The sequence below is a fragment of the Prionailurus viverrinus genome, chromosome A1 (assembly GCF_022837055.1).
Source record: "Prionailurus viverrinus isolate Anna chromosome A1, UM_Priviv_1.0, whole genome shotgun sequence".
Classification (NCBI taxonomy): domain Eukaryota; kingdom Metazoa; phylum Chordata; class Mammalia; order Carnivora; family Felidae; genus Prionailurus; species Prionailurus viverrinus.
This window is the reverse complement of record NC_062561.1, coordinates 130,071,713-130,086,148: the sequence shown is the minus strand read 5'-3', so window position 1 is coordinate 130,086,148 and position 14,436 is coordinate 130,071,713. Positions and strand designations below refer to the sequence as shown.

Sequence of the window (14,436 nt, the reverse complement as noted above, 5' to 3'; positions counted from 1 at the left end):
CACAGGCAGTGGCAGATCTCACGTGCCTGACACCCAAAGCGGATCATGTTTTTTAATGCCCTCCTCCAGGTGACAAAATTGTTTTCAGCGATAATCCTGTAATAATCAGTAATTACTATTATTCTCATTATTTATTAAACATTGTTTTAAAACAATCCCTTAGACAGAATAAACTTCAATTTTGAAAATGCTGTTCAAAATCAAATACGTCGTGTATGAAACAATTTGCATTTATGAAATCTTAAACCCCAAAACACCAAGTGGTCATGTGCAAGGACAGAACTGAATTAACTCAGGCTTTGTTTCTTGGCTTTGCAATCACTGTGCTATCATTGTTTACCTGTCATCTAAATATAGGAATACCTAGTACTGGGGGGGGCTGGAGACACAAGCTATGCCTCAAGCCAGCTCGAACCATCCTGGACTATTCTTCTTGGGAGTTCTTCTGATTAACTTTCAGGTGGGATATAATATTTATTAAAAGACAAGTAATAAAATATGCTAATTTGAAGCATACACACACACACACACACTTCTATGACTGTATATAATTAAAATTCAACAGTCGCTACAGCAATTGTTTAGAACGTGGACCAACAAAAGATTTTGGGGAAGGAGTATTTTATCACTGACATTGTTTAGAATTGCCGGCATGGGGATAATAAAAAGCAGACTGACTTACAGTCGATTTTATTATTGGCTTTAAATTCTCAGCAGACACTGCAGTCCCACACCACACGCAGCAGCCAGGAGGTCTGCTCGCCCTGCCCGTGCCACTGCCCCTGTCCTGAGGTGAGCAGGTGCAGCGAGCCTGCAAGAGCCTGCTCCCAAGCTTGAGGGTTCAGAAGGGACGTGCGGCATAAGCGGAAGTGGTGAAGGGTGAGCCTGAGACACCAGGGCCTTCACCACCTCGGCCAGGGGACTCAGCCAGAGAACCTCACAACTCTCCAAATCCCCAAATATTGCTAACGCATAAAGTTCCCCTCACAGATTGCCTTTGGTGAGGAGGGTTGGAGAGCCCCAAGCTCTGTTGAAACACTGATGCCAGATTCTCAGTAGTGAAGTGACTCACCCACCCGCATGTGACGGAAATGTGTGCTTCAGCGTGATTAAAAATCACTTCATGTCATGAGCCCTTAAGGGCACACACAAATAGTTGAATCTATAAATGTTAACTCTACCAATGCCAAAGTTCCACTTCTAGCTAAAAGCCTGACTTGATTTGCCAGGCAGACGATCTGTACACCAATGTGTTCTGGGGGGGTCAGGGAAAGCAAAGGCCTCCAGCAGAGGCACGGCCATCGGTCAAGGCCACGACCCAGGCACTGTCTTTAAAGAAAGCACCTTCTCTCTCTTCCCCTCCAAATTGTTACCACCCTCCGAGATATCGAAAGTGTTCTGAGGGCAGAGATGGAACTTCTGTCCGGTGACCCTCATGGTCCCCAGCGGTACAAGTCTGATGAAAGGCTGATTTCCTAGCTCCAGGGAGAGTCAAGCTTGTGTTTCTGCCCTTAGATGAGGGACTTTTAACACAAAGGTGAAGGCTCACGGAGGAGGCAAGATGACAGTACAAGTTGATATTAATGCATGCTCCCAAGACCCCATGGGAATTAAGGGGAGACTATCTCTCAGGACAGAGGACAGCAGTTACCACCCCAGAAGGCCTCTGTGCACTGGCAAGAAAAGATGCAGGCAGGCATCGCCTGTGCGCATGGATGCATGGAAGATTATGACCTTTCTCCTCTGGGCAGCAGCAGGCCAGACGACCATCTGCAGGTGCTGGAGATACCGCCACAGCAAGAGAGGCTGCATGCCACTAGCACCCCTGCCCGTAGAACCAGAGGGTGTTGTTTTATCATTAGAGCTGGCAAGAGAGGCAGGGCCATCCAGCCACGTGGCTAGCGCCCAGGTGTTTGGGAGAAGGTCTGCCCTGGCTCATGCATTTCAAACGCTGCACTGGCATCTAAGCTCAGATTGCTCTATTATGTCAAGTAATGTCAGCCAGCCTTATATCTAAGAACTACAGACCTTAATTACTCCAGGGAACAGTCTGGTGGCTAAACAAAGAAAGGCTTGTTACAAAGGCCCCTTTGTTGAAAGCGCTTTTGCCTAGATTGCTCCAGGCACGCCTTATAACCAGCCACCAGCCCAGCGCTAGGAAGCAGTACCAGTCAAGTAACCTTCGTGGGTTTCAGAAGACCTAGACTCAAGGCTCACATTTCCTGTCTGTGTGATCTCGTAGAAGCCACAGATCCATTTCAAGCCCCGGTTTTCTTACCCATACACAGCGGTTATCAGGGTAAACTTGACCCATGTTATCCAGGCCCGAGTGCTAAGTGCCTCAGGGTTGGTGCAGGGGCCCAACACCCCGGCTCATATCCCAACACTACTGGGCAGTATTCATGCCCTCCACAGGCAGGCAAAATTGAATGGTCTTTTAATTATATCCCTCCCTGACCATCTCCCCCCACACCTATAATAAACACATAGAATAAATAAGGGCATGTGTTTGTAGTGGATATTTTTTTCTTTTTCCTATCCAGAATCCACCCCTCCTGGAGGATGGGGGGTGTGTGCAGAAACCCACCTCCTACTAGAACAGCCGAGGAAGGATGTGGGATTCCCTCCTCTCACTCGTAAGAAACAGAGAGGCAGGCAGGTGATCTGCCAGGCCAGGCCCAAGCTCACATCCTAAACTTGGAATCTTGAGGGAGGGGGTGAGAAAGAGGTCTGCAGAAGATAAAGATTCTTCCTGATGTGGGTAGAGTCAAGAGACCATGGCACTGAAGCTGTGTCCAGGAGGAAGGGGACTGCAGCCTCCTAGCACACTGTTCTGGGAGGGGACTTGGGCTGTACTCTTGGTGCCCCAACCCTTCATTCCTGCTGCTTTTCTGAGCTTGGTTCTCCAGCCTCCCATCTATCCTATAAGCTACTGGATGGAGAGCCTTCTGATACATTCCTTTTCTGCTTATGTTTACCAGATTTGGGCTCTGTTGTTTGTAACCAAGAGTCCTGCCTGGTACTGTGAGATATGGCCAAGGAGGAAAACATCCAAAATACAGAAAAAAGTGTTTTTAATCGCCCACACAAATACATTTATCATATTATTTAAAACTGTGAAAATTGGAAAGAGAGCTCATCCCCGACTGTAGTGAGCTGGTCAAATAAATTCTGACTCATTCACTTGGAAAAGTAAGCAATTATCAGGATAAGGGCACAAAGATGATATAATAATAAGGAAAGTGCTCATGAGGATTGATTGACAAATGAAAACATGGTAAGAAATTTTATGTAAGAGATAGCTGACCCTCCTCCCCATAGAATGTAAGGTCCCCGGGGTTAGGATGTTTTATCTACCTTGCTGGGGGTCCTACCTCAAGGCACTGGCAACAGTAGGCACTCAACTTACACTTAAGGATTGAATGAATGAATGAACAATAAACTATCTACAAAGGGGAGGGGTGGGAAAAAACACCATCAAATGCTTTAGTGACTGTTGTAGGTTAGTCAGATTTTTAAAAGCTGTTACTTTTTCTGTATCCAGCACTTTCCTTCGTGTGGTTTTGTTATCCTGAGAAGCAAAGATTTATTTTTCTTGGTTTAAATGGCTGGTAGGTGACCCAACTTCCCCTAATATTTATGTCCCCTCTTGAAAAGCCTAAGTTGCCACCAAGCAGGGTGATAAGGGCAAAGGAACATTTGCTCCCCTTGCCAAAAGGAAATGCTTAGCTGAAGCAGTCCATTGGGAGCTGGCCCTGTAGCCAAGTAAACATCACCTTCCTGCAGCAGAGAGCACCCTGGACCCTCCGAGCGCTGCCCAGGCCAAGTCAAAGTCCTCCCACCCCACCCCCCACCCCCGCTCCGTTCCCCCTGGGCTGCCATCTCTCTCCCGTTCTCTCCTCACCACCGGGCTTTGTCACCAGTCTCTGCACACCACAGGATCTAAACAATAGCAGATTCCGCAGCCAGAGGGAGTTCAAAGGGGTCGACAGCCCAGTCAGATTTGGCATTCAGCTGAGGCTGCCACCAGTTTAGCTGGTGGGATCCCTTCCCACCTCGGAATGACTAAGCAGGGATGTGGAGGAGTCAGCACTCTGCACAAGTCAGGAGGTGGACTTCAGGCAGCCCTGAACTCTGGCAGCAAGAAGGAAGAGGGGATATGGATCAGCCAGGTGAATGTGAGGACGTGGAATCTGCTACAGACACCTGGGCAGGGCTGGCTGGAGGCACCTGCTAAGATCACCGTCTTAAGGCCACTGCTGGCTTGTATTCATTATGACAGTCATATTTTCTCTCCCTCTTTCCTTCCCTCCCTCCCCCCTCCCCATGCAATCTGCTTCATGATAAAATGAATAAAGCCATGCAAAGAAAAATGCTGGACAAAGAAAAAAGACACACATGAAAGCACATACCCTACACAGGCTCAACTTCGCCTCCTACATGCCTTCTCCAGAAATTCTTTTCTGCAGCTGCCACTTCCCCATCTTTTTTAAAAAACTTTTAAGTTTATTTATTTATTTTGAGAGAGAGAGAGAGAGAGAGAGCAGGGGAGGAGCAGAGAGAGAGGGATTGAGAGAGAGAGAGTGACACAGAGAGAGAGAATCCCAAGCAGGCTCCATGCTGTCAGCACAGAGCCCAATACAGAGCTCAAACTTACCAACCATGAGATCATGACCCGAGCCGAAACTGAGTCAGACGCTTAACCAAATGAGCCACCCGGGCACCCCTGTCACTTCCTAATCTTATATAAAGACATGTTGCATCCAGGTTTAATCTGACCCAAGACCACAAGCCCCAGGCTCTGGGGTACACCCTGAAGGCATCTCCCCCATTACGAACACGTGCTGTCATTTCACAAGTGTGGTACTAGCTAGGTGGCAGCCCTACTCAGGGCTCTGGGTCCCACTCTGCAGGCTCTCTCCCCTAAGTGCCGAAGGCACCAGGAATTGCTGGACAGTGCCCTCTCCTTGGAGCTCTGGCTCTCAGTTGTGTGGTACCCCCTCTAAGCTGCTGAGGTAGTAAGCCATCAGGCAGCTTCCCTCCACCCGAGGTCTATGTGACAGCTCTACAGTTGCTCTAGAAGCTTCTTCAAGCTTCTAGGTGCTAACAACCCAGCCCCTTGCCTCTGTTTCCCCAGTCCTTTTGGTGGTAGGGGCTTCCTGCAGTTATCTCTGAGATACCTCAGGGTTCCTTTTTTTGCCACTTCAGCCTGCTAATACCAATATAACTAAATGCCTTTATTAAATTCTGTCAAAACAACTATGGTCATCAACTCCTTCCCTCAATAATGTTCATATGATCAAAAGACTTTCTGGACTTGTATTAACAGTTTTGGTTTCCTTGGTTAGTTTTATTGAATGCAATTTAAATTAAAATTCATTGTTTCTTTCCAATTATGCTTTAATTTTACAATTACTTTAAAACACACTATGGTGGTTTTTGTTTTCTTGAGTGGAATCCTATACTGGTATTGGAGAAAAGCTATTAGGAAAAAATATGTCAGAATGAACCTGCTAGTAAAGACGCTTTTCTGGGTAGTTTGTTGGAGAGACCATCTCTTCCTCACTTGAGGTGAAGAAATTTTTCATCCATCATGTTCAAATGACAATCCTCAAGAAACTGTGTTCAAAAATTAATTGGAAGTTAGCACCCACTAAGCAGTCCAACTTATTGACCATTTCTTATTTCTGATGGGGCTTTAGGTGAAGATACACTGTAGAGAAATATGTGTCCTTTAAAAAGCTGGGGATTCCAGAAGTCTTCAAGAAGAGGTACTTTGCAAGGGAATGAAAACCCAACTTGAAAAAAGATTCCTGCAGAACGATATACAAAAAATTTTAGCAACCTAACTGTTCATAAAGACCAAAGGGAGGCCACCATACTGTAAGTCGGGGTGCAGCTGGGGGGGGGAACTATTAAAATCACAGGTGGTTGCAATAACCACACATCCATTCGGTGCTGAATTTTCAATCCCTATCTCCTTACTTTGGGAGCAATTAGTCTCGGGTGAAAAACTGCACTTGCAGCTAATTGCACCTGCAATTACCTACTTCCGGGTGCAATTAGCCACTTGAACCTAATTCTGAGTGTGCAAGTGTTTAATTTCGTATGTGAGGAGGTGATTCCAGCTACAGTTAGTTGTGCCCTCAGTCTTTGCACCTGCAACTAATTGTGACTAATAAAACAAGTCTTCATGCAAGTCAGGTTGAAGGCACATATGGTGGACCCTGCTTGGGGAACCAAGGATTGGATTGGTTAGGCTGACAGAGACACAAGTGTACTGAAGGGAACTAAGGGACAAATTATGAGAACTCGTCACTCTGTGGATCTATGACCACATTATCCATGTCCCTTTGCTACATATTCCTCCTGAACCTTCGAATATGAAGTCCGCGGAGGAGTGGTCTGGCTTACCAAAGATAACACAGCAATTCTTTGAATGACATTCAGAAACACCCATAAGACATAGGTCAGGTCAGAAATGCACTTCAGCCAATTCTCCATTATTTAGGTTAACTCTGAACAGGTTGTTCAAAACACTTGGGTTAACAGAAATTTACTGAAATCCTACTATGTGCTAAGTCATATAACTAATCCAGGGATTAACATGGATGGCTCCTGCCTTCCTTTTCATGTCAGTGCCACAAGTATTTATTGAATACCTACTATCTGCTTGGCACGTCATAGTGCCTGTGAGCTTATTGGGAAAATCCACGTATTCTTACAAATGTCTGTTTATCAAGCCCTCTTGGAATCCACATTCAAGTGGGAAAGACAGATGTTAAACAACTATGTACATAATCAATGACTTCATTAATGGCTGTGGGAGTGCCTGATTGGAGGCTTCCCTGAGCTGAGTTCAAGTTAGGCTTGTCCAGAGAATTGATGCTTGAGCTGAGATTTGAAAGATGACTAGGAGTTACCTGGTCGAGGGGTTAGGGAGGGAGGTTCCCAGCTGGAGGGATGAAACTGCAAAAGCTCTGAGGCAGGAAGGAACATGTCAACACCGAGATGTGGAAAGAAGGCCAGAGTGGGTAGAGCAGAGCAAGAAGATGGATGGATGAGGTTTATGTGATTAGAGAGAGTAGGTTCTTCAAAGTAGCCCAAAATGCACCCCAGCAGAGAATGGATGATGGTCTCTGCTAGAAAGGACTGCCCTGTGTGGCCTCTCTATATTAGCCTGTAGGGACTCTTGATGTCAGATTTATTTTTTTGCCCCTCTTCCTCTAATCTGACCAATACCAACCTGAATCCTGAAAGAGCCCCCAAGGGAATGAGGTAGAGGGAAGGAAAATAGAGAATCAACCCCTCTTTCTCAACTGCACAACCCTGAACTTAGGGTAACTCCGAGTTGAAGGTGAGACTGAAGGTTTACATTAGACTGGACTGGACTTCTAATACTTGAAAATAAACCTCATTTTCAAAATCGAGGCTAGTCTAATAGTTGAAAGGGATCCAGAAAACAATGCAATCCGCATGAAATGTCTCTAAAGGAGGGGGAAATAGGGACCCACCTGAGCATGGGAAGCTTGAACGGAAGAGACATACAGCCTCTTTGTGATTATACTCCATTGAAGTCTGAGAAGGCAAGGAAGGTTCCACAAAGATAAGAAGGACTGTAGGATTTGGCACACCTCGGTGGCTCAGTCAGTTGGGCATCTGACTCTTGATTTCGACTCAGGTCATGATCTCACAGTTCTTAAGTTTGAGCCCCACGTCAGGCTCTGCACTGACAGCATGGAACCTGTTTGGGATTCACTGTCTTTCTGTCTCTCTCTCTCTCTTTGCCTCTCTCTCTCAAAAATAAATAAACCTTAAGAAGGATGGTAGGATTTGATAGAGAGGAGCATTCAGGCATTGCAAGAGAATGAGAGGGAGAACACAGAAGACAAAATCTGTTTTCTGCTGAGTGGGAAGCCTCAAGAAGTCAGGCCTGGCTAGAGTGGATGGTCTGAGGTATGAACAGCAGGGTTGGATTAACATGGGGTGAAATCAGACAGAAGGAAGCCAGAAAGGCCAGGCAATAGGAGTTAGGAGTCTCTAACATCAAAAGCGACTTCTCCTCCAGACTCTTAACAGGCAGTGAAATGACTGAGTTTGAGCCTAAAGTTGGGGGTTCATCTAGGTGAGTTCCCTACCAGAGCTGATTAGGATATTTTTCCCCTTCTCTGTGTATTCTCTGGTGGGATGGAGAGAAACCATCATTGTAAGGACATTGTGAGGACAAACTCAGCCCTTTGCCAGCACTCCTGGCCATGAAGGAACATGTGCTGTGCAGGACTTTAGGGATATAGGGAATGCATTCCCTCTTTTCCTCCTTCCTTTCTTGTGGGCAAGACTGTTTATCAATTCAGCTACTCCTCCTTCAGCTCACAGCAAGATCATGTCTTCCAGCCTCCCTTATACTTAGAGTCATGAACCTGGATTCCAGTCAAGTGGCCAGTGCATCCCTGGCCCCTAAAACATTTAATCCAGACTTCTACTTATTCTCCCCTCCCAAGTCATGAGGCTGCAAAGAAAGGACTTCAAGATGGTAGAGACACATGATACCAAGAATCTGCTTCCCTGCAGAGAGAGGCACCATCAGACGCAAATCAGGCCATGACATAGGCAGGGAAATACTGTTTGGTTAAGGCAGTGAGACGTGGAGTTATTCATGACTGCAGCATACCCTACTCTACCTTAACATGGCTATCCACTCCAATCTTGGGGCTCCCTCTCATTTCCCTCCACTCTACACATGTCCCACAACACCCCTGGTCTCATTATTTCCACGCAGCAGAATATTCACAGCTCTAGAGGTGGGGGAAGAAGACCCATGAAGAAAAAACTTAGGCCTTTCTCTTCCCTGAGCACACTATTGCATTGCCACACAATGGCCTTAGCGGGCCCCTCTTCCTGGAATGCTGCTCCTTCAGATGTTCACTCCAGTGGCTTCTCAGCTGAAGTGACCCTTTCTTAGAGAGGTGCAGGGCCACCTGCCAACAACCTACCATCACAATACTCTGCTGCTTTCAGGGCACTTACCAATATATGAAATGATTTTCTTTGTTTATTATCTTTCTCCTAGGATATCATCTCCATGAGCATGAGGTCTAGGTTTTGTTGCCATTTCTTTAGTGAGAGGACATGCCCACACCTACTCAATAAATACATGTGGAATGAATGAATGAAGAAATGAATGACAGGGTATAAAGATTCATACCTCCAGGTTATCTAGTCTTGCCTCCTTTACAAATCAGAAAACTGAGCCCTCTTTCCTAAAAGGAGGAACCAGAAGAGCATCCGACACACCTCTACCAGGCTAGCTGTTTCTGGAGTGCTGAACTTGGACACGATTTATTCAAATGAAAACTCTGGGGGAATTGTTTCAGAGGGATCCATAAAACAAATGTCATTTTCATCTGGAGAATTTACCCAACCTTCTAACCAATTTCAAATATAGTTCTTTAATGCAGATTTGACAAATTGGAAATCTCTTACACAGAGCCATTTATCATCGAATGTGTGCCTACCCCGCACCACAGTTTAAGTTATAGCTTTTAATGGGATAAAACATTTCTATAAAATCATCGAAATACCTTAAACCAAAGCTGCCTATGAGAAATTGATGAGCTTCAAGCATTGACTCAGCCCCTGAAACCATCAACCTTGCCATTGGCACCAGGGGCACTTCTAATAAAAGCAGCTAAGGAGGTATAATGAATACCTAATGAACCATTTTGTATGTCTATGTGGTTTCTCGAATTGGAAATAAATCAATGAGCCTTACAAAATGCATATTTCAGTGGTGTATTCATAAACAACAATCTTGTTTTTCTATCATGACTCAAGTGTCATTCTTTTTATAACACAACTGAAGATTTAATCATTTACTTTATATATACATAACTCAGAGTGCACAGGGGGGAAGGGGCAACCTCATGCTGTTTTGATTCTTAAATGTCCTGGTGTGTGGAAGCTCTGAGGATCCTGAAGGTAAAACAGAAGCACCCACGATCTAGTAGTGAACAGAGGGTGTGTAAATGATAACTAGTAAACGACACGGAAACTTCCATGAATCAATACCAGGAGATAACCTACGCTGAGCACTGGCGGCAAAGCGAAGGAAAACAGATGTCAGTGAATCCTGTGCTGCAGGCACTGGCCGTCCTGGCCGGCTCAGCCAGGGGCAGCAGGGCTCACTGGACCGGAACAAGCTTCTCCAGCAGTCCAGCCCGGATGTGTGGTACACTCCCCTGTCGGCTCCCCACCACAACCTTACCAGAGGGTTCAGCTTGGTTGTCCCACCAACTTCCTCAGCTGGAAACGGGTGACCCGCTTCCCCTCCCCTTGGCATGGGCTCAAACCCTATGACCCAAAGCTGCCTTTCTATCTCAGCAACTTCCCTTCCAGAGGCCAAATATAACCATTCCTTTCCCAGCTCACGAAAATTCCAGTCAGACGGCTGTGCACAGTGACAGCCGGCCAAAGAGCGTCTCACCAGCCCAGCCCACAGCCAAAAATAACGGCCACTCGGTTAGTATAGGCTGGGTATTTTTTTCCTGTGGCTGGGACTTTGGAGTTATTTTTTGTTTTGGTTTTGGATTCTGTTTTATTTTGTGTTTGTCTTTTGGAAGTAAACAGACCAACCAAAGACGCTACATCAACATTCCACAGTAGTCTCGTGCGTTTAGTGTCTGTCACAATAGGTTATGACAAAAAGTATTCATCTCTTAAACTTCTCCAGTCACCTACACAAAAAGGAGAGTCTAGCAAGTGCATCTCCTCCCGACTCTGTTCAGAAGTGCCTGCCGCACGGCCACAGTCATGGTGAGACTCAACCACCAGGCTATGTCTTCTCCTCAGTCTAGCTGGAGTGACTGGAAGAGTCTCATCTATGGGGTTGTTTCCATGTTTAGACCCATGATGCACCTGAGCTGCAGACAGGCAATGGGCCCTAGAGCTGTCAGTTCAGGGCTCTCCACAGGTACTAAAATGCCTTGAATTATTAATCTACTTCTTTAAAAGTACACAGTGTTTAACAACAACCAAGTCCACTTCTGATCTGCTTCCTGACACACAAGGCTCTTGTCAACCAGGTTTTTTTGTTTTGTTTTGTTTTGTTTTTGCAGGCCAACAGAGACATCTTGTTAAATCTTACCTAGGGGGTAACACTAAATTAAAGCATGCTAAAGAGATCCAGGCTGGGAAAGGTTATTGTCCCCTCCATGTCCTATTTCCAAGTGCAATGAATAATAAGCAATTGGACAAAACTGTAACCTTCAATTGTTGTAACACCTTTGTACTCTTGTTCTTCAAAGGCAGAATGTTTTCTGGCATTACGTTTCTATGTGAGAAAAAAAAACACACTCTCAGTTTCTACATGTGGGTGCATATCACACAGATAATCTTGTTGCTTGTCATGTTGCATGCTGTCTTAAGATCAATTAATAATTTAGACATTTAATGTATTTATCAGCTCTCGTGTGTGTACATGTGTGTATGCGTACATGTACACGTCCTATGTGCTTGTGTCAAAAATGTCTTCTATATTAATGGAAAGCAAGCAATCTCTTGGGTGTTTCTCCACCATGAAATTAACTTTACATCTTATCATCAAATGAGTGGGAAGTGATAACTGGTCCCTGTTCTTTACAGAAAACTAAGTGCTAGTATACACCAGAAAAGGAATGATACTAAACATTTCACATTGCATATTTTCTGAAATTGCTCCCCTCTTTTTTTCTAAGGAAAACCTTTATTACTCTAGGGCTGCATAGACTGTAGAGGAAATATGGCTCCTGAGTTTCAACTTTTTCTATTTAGGTTGCCTTTCCCTGCTTCCTCCCTGGAATATTCATCATGCTTGTCATCGAGAACTGCTTCTGAGCACCTCGCAGTGCCAAGAGTGGTACCAGGTGTGTGTGCTTGGCAGTCCTCACCTCCACTGCTGTCCACAGGCTCCAACTTGGATTTAAGCACGGTCATCATTCACACCCTCGTGGCGGCAACATCTTGGGGTGCTACCAGCATGATGACAAGCAGCAAGAATGAGCACCGGGGCAGCAGCTGTTGTGGGAAAGTTGTGTGTCTGCACCCGGCTCGTGCTTGCCTTGCTGCTCCTGACACCTCTCTCCACCCACCTTCCTCGCTGCAAAGGCTTTTGTGCCTCATCGATGCCATGAGAGAATCACCAGAATGATAGAATCTTAGGGAAAGGGATCTCAAAAACATCTAGTTCGGCCCTCTCATTCTAAAAATGAAGAAATGGAGCCCTGATGGGTTAAGTTCCTTGGCCAAGCTCACGCAGGTGGTTACTGGCAGAGCAATGCCTCGAGTCCAGTAACTGAGCCCATTTTCCAATGCTCTTTCTACCACACCAGTGGCCTTCCGCCATTTGTTAGCACAATCCACAGCATGTAATAAATTCTATATCATGACCCGCAGTATCTACAAATATATGCAACCAACACAAAAGTCTCACAAAACAATACTGACCTTTACTATATGTGATACATTTTGGTGTTTTCTATTGTGGTATGTTCATTTTAAAATATTCTGGAGAGGGATCGGCAGCATGTATACTAAAACTGGAACAATACAGACAAGATTAACATGGTCCCTCCACAAGGATAACATGCAAATTTTTCCCATATCTTTTGTACATTTACCAAATGTTCCTTTTCTTTCCAGGGATAATATTTATAGGTATACAGTCAAACGATTCACATTTTTTTTTTCTAATTAGATACATTTACTGAATATCTAGGAAGGTAGGGCTTGAACTAAATACAGAAAGGGGTCTCTTTCAGCTCTAACCTGCCAGGTGCCTGGTTGTGGAATGATCTTATTGTCTGATTGGCCCTTAATTCTGAAAGGCAGAATGATCTAGTGTAGAGAACACCGGGCCTAGCCCTGGCTCCACCGTCTTCCTAGTGTGTGACTTTAGGTGAGTTTTCTCTGTGTTCCATTCTCATCTGTGAGATGGAGTTGCGACTAATTGACAGAGTTCTGAGAAGTAAACAAAATAATGCAAATGAATGCAATAAAAAGCTCTATACACAAGACTTGTTGGAACAGCAATGGTCTTAAATTCTCACATTTCTGAGAAATATGGTGTCTCAAGATGTTTCTGGATTCTCATCAAAACACCTGCATAATGTATTATGAATACATTTGGTATCATAAAAGAAAAACTCTACCCTGGAACTGACCCATTTTTAAATGCATTTGCAGGTGTTTGGAGAGGGGCTGACCCTAAATCTTGAAGATATTTGGCCTCAGAAAAGTAGAATTCATTGAGACCAAAGATGACTCCTCGCTCTTGAAAGGGAAAGGTGATGAGTCACAAGCTGAAAAATGTATTCAAGAAAGGTTACTGCTAGTGAGGACGAAGAGGGAGAACTGAATGAGCATATGGCAAATGTTCAGATACAACAGCCATGCTGCAGTCTGGAGGGACAACTGAGGTACAGTGAATGTAAAGGAAGCGTTCCCGGTGCAACTGGGGGCTGCTACAGCTGGTTTTGAAGAAGGCATCTTGCTAAGGAGGTGGCTGGGCTTGGCTTCCATGTGTTTCACCTTTGGACTCACTAAATCCAATGAATGAAGATTTCAAAAACCAATGCAGAAATTATTCGTGAAAACATTCAGACTGTCTGCAATAACCTTGCCAAGAACACCAGAAGGGCCCTTGACAGCTGAGAACGTTAGGCAAAACCATTCCGAAGCTGGTTGTGATGCTTCGCTCCAAGATTTTGCGGCTAGGGCGGGAAAGGCACTGTCGGCACTATTAAGGTACAAAGGGCTGCTTCCCTGCTGTGTGAAACCGAGCACAAGTGATCTCGAAGACCCCGAAGAGGAGGAGGAGCCTGGCAATGGGCACGGTGGGTGAAGGTGGCATGGAGGTAGCATGTTCTGATGCCTCAGATCGCGCATGATCACCACTAATGAACTGTTGCCAGAAGTTCAAAGCATGATTCTCACCAATAAGTTCAGAGAAACTGAAAACTAAAGAACAGGTTATGGGTTTCAGTTGACAAGGTACAGGATAGTTTATGGCTGTCACTGTGCATGTCCATAGATAACATATTTTGTGGTTTTGAAGGAAAAAGACATTTGTATATTCCTTTTTTTAAAACGCCACCTATGATTTCAAAGTTTATTCTGCAACCCACCAAACAGGCCCCTGCCCCGCCCCCCCTGGTGGAGAAGGCCAAGCCTTGACCAGTGCGGGCAGGGTTCCTTCCAGCCTGCTCCCCTCCCCTCCTCCGACACCTACTCCCACTGCACGCCTGATTCCATCCCTCTGGAACTCTGTTCCGTGGTAAGCAACCTCCTCAGTATTAGCCTAGGGGTAGGGAACTTTCTTTTCCTGCTTCCTTTGGAGCCTGGGCACTGCTCCTTCCTCTCCACTCTTCCCAGACTCCCAGATCTGTCCTCCTTTCTCCTCAA

General features: G+C 45.3%; 1 long non-coding RNA gene and 1 other non-coding gene across 2 annotated transcripts in view; one reads left to right on the top strand and one right to left on the bottom strand.

Annotated features, from left to right (window-relative positions):
- LOC125176853 (uncharacterized) overlaps window positions 1–14,436 on the bottom strand; it is a 236,674-nt gene that overhangs the window by 163,012 nt on the left and 59,226 nt on the right. The gene's annotated exons all lie outside the window — the stretch shown is intronic.
- LOC125147260 (U6 spliceosomal RNA) lies at window positions 12,538–12,642 on the top strand. Its single transcript, XR_007145096.1, has one exon. It is a non-coding gene; the product is annotated as a U6 spliceosomal RNA (small nuclear RNA).